Here is a 9,844-nt window from a genome sequence, read left to right on the forward strand (position 1 = left end):
CGATGTGGCGACACGCTGGAATTCAACTCTCCACATGTTACAGCGACTGTGGCAGCACCGGCGAGCCCTGGTGCAATACGTCATGATGTATAGCCTGGGCCAACGAGATGCAGAAGTGGGGCAGATCACCCTGATGGAGTGATCTCAGATCAAGGACCTATGCACCGTTCTGCACAGTTTCGACATGGCGACGAATATGTTTAGCGCTGACAATGCCATTATCAGCATGACGATTACAGTCATTTACATGCTGGAGCACACGCTAAACACTATTCGGAGTCAGGGGGTGGGACAACAGGAAGGGGAGGAACTACAGGAGGATTCATATGCGCAAGACACAACAACATCACCAAGGTCCAGACGTTCATCATCACCAACGCGGCAGGCATGGGACCATGGGGGACAGGGATCAACAAGGGCGCATGGTAGCAGGCGAGATGTTGAGGAAGGTGCAGGAGGACATGAAGATATGGAGGACGAACTGTCCATGGACATGGAAGACTCAGCGGATGAGGGAGACCTTGGTCAAAATTCAGTTGAAAGAGGTTGGGGGGAGATGTCAGAGGAAGAAAGAACGGTTAGCACCTCTATGCCACAAACACAGCGTGGACTTGGTCCGCATGGCTGCGCAAGACACATGAGTGCCTTCTTGTTGCACTACCTCCAACATGACCCTCGGATTGTCAAAATTAGAAGTGATGATGACTACTGGCTTGCCACACTATTAGATCCCCGGGACAAGTCCAAATTTTGTGACATAATTCCACCCATAGAAAGGGACGCACGTATGCTGGAGTATCAGCATAAGCTGTTACTCGATCTTAGCTCGGCTTTTACACCAAACAACCGTGCAGGTGAAGGGAGTGATTCTCCCAGTTGTAACTTGACAAACATGGGACGGCATCGTCATCTTCAACAGTCTACCCGTACCAGTAGGACCGTATCTGGTGCTGGTAACAGCAATTTTATGGAATATTTTCATAATTTTTTTAGACCCTCCTTTGCAAGGCCACCAGAGACAACAAGTCTGACACATAGTCAACGGATGGAGAGGATGATACAGGAGTATCTCCAAATGAACATCGATGCAATGACTTTGCAAATGGAGCCTTGCTCCGTTTGGGCTTCAAATCTAGAAAAATTGACAGAGCTCTCCAGTTACGCCTTGGAGATTTTGTCGTGTGCAGCTGCCAGCGTTGTCTCTGAACGTGTCTTCTTCAGTGCTGCTGGGTGTGTGCTGACAGATAAGCGCACGCGTCTGTCCAGTGACAATGTGGACACACTGACGTTCATCAAAATGAACAAGTCATGGATCCAGAAGGAATTTACTACCCCTGTGTCATCCTGGGGAGAGTAAATGCTTGTGGATTTGGAATGTGCTTGATGCAAATCAAAACATCCTGTTTGCAACTAGGGCACAAGTGCTGCCACTGATGGGGTGTCTGTGTGCCCAATGTTGGGAAAAAAGGTAGACTCCGCTTGGAGTAACCCTTGCTTGATGTGTTTTTTAAAAATGATACAAGATGAACAGATCTGAAGGCAAGATGAAGGCAACATCATGTCTCCGCCTGCACTTTTCTCACAAACCTGCATTTTTCCAGGGACACCCTACTCAACACCGTCTACAGACAGCAGCCAGATCTCTTTCCCTCAGATGTGGTCAAATAAAAGGCCACTTACTGCGACCCATGACAAAGCTAAGTGGTTGACTCTATCCCTCTGTAAGCTGTTGGCTACCGAAATGCTGCCTTTACGCGTAGTGGACACACAGGATTTTACAGACCTTATGTCTGTCGCTGTGCCCCAGTACCACATGCCCAATCACCACTGCTTCTCCAAGAAAAGCATGCCCGCGCTACACCAGCATGTCGCACACAACATCACCACTTCCTTGAGAAAATCTGTGTGCGACAGGGTGCATTTCAACACAGATACTTGGACCAGTAAGCATAGACAGGGTCATTACATGTCACTGACTGGGCACTGGCAAACTATGGTGAGAGATGGAGAAGGGTCTGCTGTACAAGTCTTGCCGTCCCCACGAGTTGTTTCAATCCTTGTTCTGTATGTAGAAGTTAATACACTGCTTCTGCCTCTTCAACCTCGTGTGGGTCCTCTACCTTGGCGCAAACCCTGTGTGGTCAGGCCACCCTTCCTTGCAACTGCGCACAAGGACTACCACACACCTCCTTACTATGCTGGCAGCAGAGCTCAATGCCATCAGGCGGTCAAAGCTTTACTTTGAAATGTATGGGAAATGTGAGTCACACCGCTATTACAGAGAATAGTAGTCAGGCAGGGTCAAAACATTAATTGAGGAACAGGAACAGAATGGGACGGCCAGGAAAGAATCAGAAAACAAGCAGAGTTGAAATGCGTATCGGCCAACAAGGTACATAAACAGCAAGCAGGAAAAGTAGTCAGGTAACAAGCACACAAAATCATAAAACTGAACTGGGGGTAAAATTAACCAGAGGTTCATAGCTATGTCTGGCAGTGGTCTGCAGACAGGATGGGCATAAAAAAGGGTGTGGTGTCTTCCCATTGGTTGTAGCTGAATGATGGTATTTCATCTGTGAGATACCCACCAGCTACATTCAGCCAGAGATTCTGCATCTGTCAAGGTAATGCAGCCCAGTGGGTGAGCATAACCTGCGTCCACCTGCGCCGCTGGCATCGACTACTCTCACATCATCAGCACTATTCATGAAAGGAACACGTTGTCACCTGGCAACCGGAGTACAAATTGACGGAGCGGACTACGTTGGTGACTTAACAGCCGTGTGCGGCAATGATGCAAACCTGGCTGCGGGCCATCCTCAGGGCAATGTGACACACGTGCCTTTTAGGGCTCACGTGTTGAACCGAATTCGCCAGCAATTTTTAAAACACCATCACGGCCTACATGGCCTTGTGCAGTGGGCACGCTCGCTATGTGCTCACTTCCATCGTGCGCACACAGCAGCTCAACAACTTTCATCACTCCGGAAGTCTTAGGGTCTGGCAGTTAAACGCCGTAAATGCGATGTTTCGACACGCAGGAATTGGAATCTGCACATGTTGCAGCGTGTGTGGCAGCACCGCAGAGCCCTGCTGAAATACGGTAAGACATATAGCCTGGGATAACTTGATCCAGAGGTGGTGCAGATCACGCTGCTGGAGTGGTGTCAGATCAAGGACCTATGCACCCTGCTACACAGTTTTGAAATGTCGACGAAGATGTTTAGCACTGGCAATGTCATTCTCAGCGTGACAATTCTGGTCATCTACATGATGGAGCACACTGTAATTATTATTCTGAGTCAGGTGTTGGGACAAGAGGAAGGGGAGGAAGTACAGGAGGAGTCATATGCGGAAGGGATAACAAGATCTACGAGGTCCAGATGGTCAGCGGCACCTATGCGGCATTCATGGTGAGGGAGAGGGATTAACAAGGGCGCATAGTATCAGCAAAAAGTGTTGATGAAAGTGCAGGAGCCCATGAAGAAATGGAGGACGAACTGGCGATGGGCATGGAAGACTCAGCAGATGAGTGAGAGCTTGCTCACATTTCGGTTGTGCGAGGTTGTGGGTAGAGGGCAGAGGAAGGATGCACGATTCTCACCTCTCTGCCACCAACACACCAAGGACTTGGTCCTCCTGGATGCACAAGACACATGAGCGCCTTCTTGCTGCACTACCTACATGACCCTCGGATTGTATGAATTTGAACTAATCCTGAATACTGGGTTGCCACACTGTTAGATCCCCGGTACAAGACAAAATTTGGCGAACTAATTCCTGCCATAGAAATAGACGCACGTATACAGGAGTATCTGCAGAATGTGGTACGCAATCTTAGATCTACTTGTCCACTAAACACCAGTGCTGCACAGAGTGAATCTCAACGCTTTGTCATGGATAGGAGGAAATGGTCTTTTACTTGTCCACATCGGAGGGACCGAGGGATGGCTGCTGTGCTGAGATGGCGTTGAGTACGGTGTCCCTGCACAGTTGCACTTTTGGTCATATCCCAAAATGAGTTGAAAAAGGACAGATGCTGTTGGAAAGGGGAACAGGTGTGTTGGAAAGGGGAAAAAAGTTTTGGTCCGTGGATTTGGTGGTTAAGCAACTGTAACATTTGCTGAAGAAACAACATCTGTTACAGTGGGACTGGCAGATTTGGATAAAGTGGTATATAATCTGTGACCGCTATATAACGAAAATTAATAAGAAAAGAAAGAGAAAGGTATATATCCCCATCAGCAGTCAGTGTCCACCGTGCTCCCAGTTGGAAAAGGAGAGGTTGGCAACTTGAAGGTTTGGTGGAGGATACAGAGCTGTGTGGCTATGAAACTAATAGTAGCCTGAACCGAGTTAGACGCCATTCGGATCTGGAGACTGTGAGCCCTGTTAGCGTCACAGGGTCCACATGCCCACCCAGCCCAGGAACTCCCTGTTAACAACACAGGGGCCATTGAGTACGCTGACCGTGTGCGTAGGGGCCACACCTGTGGACAGCAGGCGCATCAGCAGCAGCAGGCCTGTTAATGCCACTGGGCTGCACAAGCAGGACTGTTAGGACAGGAGCTGGTCTTAACCGTTCTGCGTTACCAACTGTGGTGGTGGCCTGCATCCACCACCCGATCCCTGCCTACCTCTGGCCTAAAGCCGCAATGGGTTCAACACATGGAGGTGTGCTCTTTCGGAGCATAATAGAAGACTGCGCACCTCCTTGTTGGCTCCAGCCCCTTTTATAACCTGGGTCCGCCCCAAACCAGGGTGAACCACAATGCACCTCCTGGAGACAAAAGTAGAGTGACACGTCATGAGTGGCATAACTAGCGTCCTATTTGGAAACGCAACTTCAATGATGACCTCATGGCTGCCATGACCCAAACACCTCACCAGTCATCGTCTGAGCATCAATAATGCGGTGACAAGTCATAGGTGTGGGCCTCTGCAAGCCATTTGGGAGGACACCTGATGCCCTGTGGTCTATATGGGACCCCCACATCAGGGCCAGGGCCAAAGAGTTCATTACCGGACCTAGTCTCTGATGCAGGAAGTGCCTGAGCATGCTCAGTAGCATGAAATACAGTCTCTGAAAAAAGACTATCAGCTTTAGCATGGTGTCTATGCCCAAAACAGGACTTAGACCCGGCACGGAATGCAAGCACCTGTGCAAAGAGGCTTTTCACACTTAGTGTGGGAGCATGCGCTGTATCCCGAAATGAAAACTTAGCGTCAGAAATGGCACAGTCAGGCTGAGCATACTCACTAGGCGAAACACTGTAATTATGCTGCAGCTGGGGTACATCGGCACACGCATGCGCACTAGCTGCCTCTCCACACTTAGACGTGGAGGGGAAATTTGTCTTGGAGATGCTGTCTATGAACAGAAGGAAAAGCTAAAGGAAGCCTGACTTTCTATCCCTCCGAATTATGAAATGCAGCAATGAATTCCATGAGTTTGCTATAACATTAGCGTAGCAAAATGTGCATGAGGGTGTGATGTAGAGGTGCTAGAAATAGCTTGTCACCAGTGGGGCACTAATGGAATACAACAGCCAGTTCTATGATGCCACAAAATGGCAGTATTTTGTGCTATCATTATAGCTTATTAAAAACAGAGCACGAGGTTGTCATGCAGAGGTGCTGCACATAGATTTGCAGTAGTGTGAATTGACAAAAGTACAATAGCCACGTTTAGGATACAACTAGGTACAGTGAGTGTTTGCTAGTAAAATTGCTTAGTTTAAAAAAGTTGTAGTGTGCAATGCAGGCAGACGTGCTATGCAAATGTCTTTGCACTAGTGGGACTATAGCAAAGTCCAATAGCCACGTATAGGATGCCACTAGGTACACTGAGTGTGTGCTAGTATAATGGCTTCGTTATAATTTGTTGGAGTGTGCAACGCAGGCAGATGCGCTCTGCAAATGTCTTGGCACTAGTGGGACTATAGCAAAGTCCAATAGCCACGTATAGGATGCCACTAGGTACACTGACTGTTTGGTAGTATAATGGCTGAGTTTAAAAAAGTTAGAGTGTGCAATGCAGGCAGACGTGCTGCAAATAACGTTCCAATACTGTGAATTGACAAAAGTACAATAGCCACGTTTAGGATGCCACTAGGTACACTGACTGTTTGCTAGTATAATGGCTGAGTTTAAAAAAGTTAGAGTGTGCAATGCAGGCAGACGTGCTGCAAATAACGTTCCAATACTGTGAATTGACAAAAGTACAATAGCCACGTTTAGGATGCCACTAGGTACACTGACTGTTTGCTAGTATAATGGCTGAGTTTAAAAAAGTTAGAGTGTGCAATGCAGGCAGACGTGCTGCAAATAACGTTCCAATACTGTCAATTGACAAAAGTACAATAGCCACGTTTAGGATACAACTAGGTACAGTGAGTGTTTGCTAGTATAATGGCTGAGTTTAAAAAAGTTAGAGTGTGCAATGCAGGCAGACGTGCTGCAAATAACGTTCCAATACTGTGAATTGACAAAAGTACAATAGCCACGTTTAGGATGCCACTAGGTACAGTGAGTGTTTGCTAGTATAATGGCTGAGTTTAAAAAAGTTAGAGTGTGCAATGCAGGCAGACGTGCTGCAAATAACGTTCCAATACTGTGAATTGACAAAAGTACAATAGCCACGTTTAGGATGCCACTAGGTACACTGACTGTTTGCTAGTATAATGGCTGAGTTTAAAAAAGTTAGAGTGTGCAATGCAGGCAGACGTGCTGCAAATAACGTTCCAATACTGTGAATTGACAAAAGTACAATAGCCACGTTTAGGATGCCACTAGGTACACTGACTGTTTGCTAGTATAATGGCTGAGTTTAAAAAACTTGGAGTGTGCAATGCAGGCAGATGTGCTCTGCAAATGTCTTGGCACTAGTGGGACTATAGCAAAGTCCAATAGCCACGTATAGGATGCCACTAGGTACACTGAGTGTGTGCTAGTATAATGGCTTCGTTATAATTAGTTGGAGTGTGCAACGCAGGCAGATGCGCTCTGCAAATGTCTTGGCACTAGTGGGACTATAGCAAAGTCCAATAGCCACGTATAGGATGCCACTAGGTACACTGAGTGTTTGCTAGTATAATGGCTTCGTTATAATTAGTTGGAGTGTGCAACGCAGGCAGATGCGCTCTGCAAATGTCTTGGCCCTAGTGGGACTATAGCAAAGTCCAATAGCCACGTATAGGATGCCACTAGGTACACTGAGTGTTTGCTAGTATAATGGCTTAGTTATAATGAGTTGGAGTGTGCAACGCAGGCAGATGCGCTCTGCAAATGTCTTGGCACTAGTGGGACTATAGCAAAGTCCAATAGCCACGTATAGGATGCCACTAGGTACACTGAGTGTTTGCTAGTATAATGGCTTAGTTATAATGAGTTGGAGTGTGCAACGCAGGCAGATGCGCTCTGCAAATGTCTTGGCACTAGTGGGACTATAGCAAAGTCCAATAGCCACGTATAGGATGCCACTAGGTACACTGAGTGTTTGCTAGTATAATGGCTTCGTTATAATTTGTTGGAGTGTGCAACGCAGGCAGATGCGCTCTGCAAATGTCTTGGCACTAGTGGGACTATAGCAAAGTCCAATAGCCACGTATAGGATGCCACTAGGTACACTGAGTGTTTGCTAGTATAATGGCTTCGTTATAATTAGTTGGAGTGTGCAACGCAGGCAGATGCGCTCTGCAAATGTCTTGGCACTAGTGGGACTATAGCAAAGTCCAATAGCCACGTATAGGATGCCACTAGGTACACTGAGTGTTTGCTAGTATAATGGCTTCGTTATAATTTGTTGGAGTGTGCAACGCAGGCAGATGCGCTCTGCAAATGTCTTGGCACTAGTGGGACTATAGCAAAGTCCAATAGCCACGTATAGGATGCCACTAGGTACACTGAGTGTTTGCTAGTATAATGGCTTCGTTATAATTAGTTGGAGTGTGCAACGCAGGCAGATGCGCTCTGCAAATGTCTTGGCACTAGTGGGACTATAGCAAAGTCCAATAGCCACGTATAGGATGCCACTAGGTACACTGAGTGTTTTCTAGTATAATGGCTGAGTTTAAAAAACTTGGAGTGTGCAATGCAGGCAGATGTGCTCTGCTAATGTCTTTGCACTAGTGGGACTATAGCAAAGTCCAATAGCCACGTATAGGATGCCACTAGGTACACTGAGTGTTTGCTAGTATAATTGCTTAGTTTAAAAAAGTTGGAGTGTGCAATGCAGGCAGATGTGCTCTGCAAATGTCTTTGCACTAGTGGGACTATAGCAAAGTCCAATAGCCACGTATAGGATGCCACTAGGTACACTGAGTGTGTGCTAGTATAATGGCTTCGTTATAATTAGTTGGAGTGTGCAACGCAGGCAGATGCGCTCTGCAAATGTCTTGGCACTAGTGGGACTATAGCAAAGTCCAATAGCCACGTATAGGATGCCACTAGGTACACTGAGTGTTTGCTAGTATAATGGCTTCGTTATAATTTGTTGGAGTGTGCAACGCAGGCAGATGCGCTCTGCAAATGTCTTGGCACAAGTGGGACTATAGCAAAGTCCAATAGCCACGTATAGGATGCCACTAGGTACACTGAGTGTTTGCTAGTATAATGGCTTCGTTATAATTAGATGGAGTGTGCAACGCAGGCAGATGCGCTCTGCAAATGTCTTGGCCCTAGTGGGACTATAGCAAAGTCCAATAGCCACGTATAGGATGCCACTAGGTACACTGTGTGTTTGCTAGTATAATGGCTGAGTTTAAAAAACTTGGAGTGTGCAATGCAGGCAGATGTGCTCTGCTAATGTCTTTGCACTAGTGGGACTATAGCAAAGTCCAATAGCCACGTATAGGATGCCACTAGGTACACTGAGTGTGTGCTAGTATAATGGCTTAGTTATAATTCGTTGGAGTGTGCAACGCAGGCAGACGTGCTGCAAATGTCTTGGCACTAGTGGGACTATAGCAAAGTCCAATAGCCACGTATAGGATGCCACTAGGTACACTGAGTGTTTGCTAGTATAATGGCTTCGTTATAATTTGTTGGAGTGTGCAACGCAGGCAGATGCGCTCTGCAAATGTCTTGGCCCTAGTGGGACTATAGCAAAGTCCAATAGCCACGTATAGGATGCCACTAGGTACACTGAGTGTTTGCTAGTATAATGGCTGAGTTTAAAAAACTTGGAGTGTGCAATGCAGGCAGATGTGCTCTGCTAATGTCTTTGCACTAGTGGGACTATAGCAAAGTCCAATAGCCACGTATAGGATGCCACTAGGTACACTGAGTGTTTGCTAGTAAAATTGCTTAGTTTAAAAAACTTGGAGTGTGCAATGCAGGCAGATGTGCTCTGCAAATGTCTTTGCACTAGTGGGACTATAGCAAAGTCCAATAGCCACAGATAGGATGCCACTAGGTACACTGAGTGTTTGCTAGTATAATGGCTTACTTAGAATGAGTTGGAGTGTGCAGAGGACAAGAGGGTACAGTGGCAGGATTGTGGTGCTCTGGGTAGAGGAATGGAAGCCTGCCTTTCTATTCCCTCCTAATGGTGAAATGCAGGGAGGAAATCCCTGACCTGGGCTACACAGACGCTGTTGCTGTTTGCAGGACCTGTCACCTATGGCTCTCTAACCCTGCCGGTACGAGCCCTTAAAAGGACTGCTAGAATGTGCTCTCCCTAAGCTGTCTAACGCTGTGTATGCAGCGCATACAGCTGTATCGGCGATAGGACAAAGGACGGAACTGCGACAGTGATGTCTGACACCAAAGACGCAGAAGGCAGATAATGGCGATCGTGAAGAAAATGTCCGGTTTTATAATGCAGGGACATGTGACATGCAGA

The sequence above is a fragment of the Anomaloglossus baeobatrachus genome, chromosome 5 (genome assembly GCF_048569485.1).
Source record: "Anomaloglossus baeobatrachus isolate aAnoBae1 chromosome 5, aAnoBae1.hap1, whole genome shotgun sequence".
In the NCBI taxonomy this organism is placed as follows: Eukaryota; Metazoa; Chordata; class Amphibia; order Anura; family Aromobatidae; genus Anomaloglossus; species Anomaloglossus baeobatrachus.